The sequence below is a fragment of the Egretta garzetta genome, unplaced genomic scaffold (genome assembly GCF_000687185.1).
Source record: "Egretta garzetta isolate BGI_Z169 unplaced genomic scaffold, ASM68718v1 scaffold350, whole genome shotgun sequence".
NCBI classification, from domain to species: Eukaryota; Metazoa; Chordata; class Aves; order Pelecaniformes; family Ardeidae; genus Egretta; species Egretta garzetta.
Window position 1 is genome coordinate 173686 of NW_009258273.1, and position 357 is coordinate 174042.

The following is a 357-nucleotide window of genomic DNA, read 5'->3' on the forward strand; positions in this document are numbered from 1 at the left end:
TTCCAAATCCCAGGGATGGAAAAGCCTCTTCCATGCTCCAGCGATGGGACGGAGAGACAAGATCGGCCCAGCCCCGGCACCAGCAACTGGAGCAACTGGTTTAGCTGGGGCAAAGTGGAGCATGGGGAGTCGCAGCGGCTGAAACCTGTTCCAAGATGTGTGTAAACCTCCTGGCATGTCCCTCGCTGCTCCCGGTTTGGTAAGAGCTTGTCCTGGGGATCTGCCAGCACGGACACGCCGGGCGTGCTCTCCCCCCGGCCGGCACCGCAGTGGCAGGGAGCGGGACCACAGCGCCCGGGGCCGACCCCCTCCGGCGCCCCCGCCCTGCCCCCGCCAGCATTGGGGGTTACCCTTGGG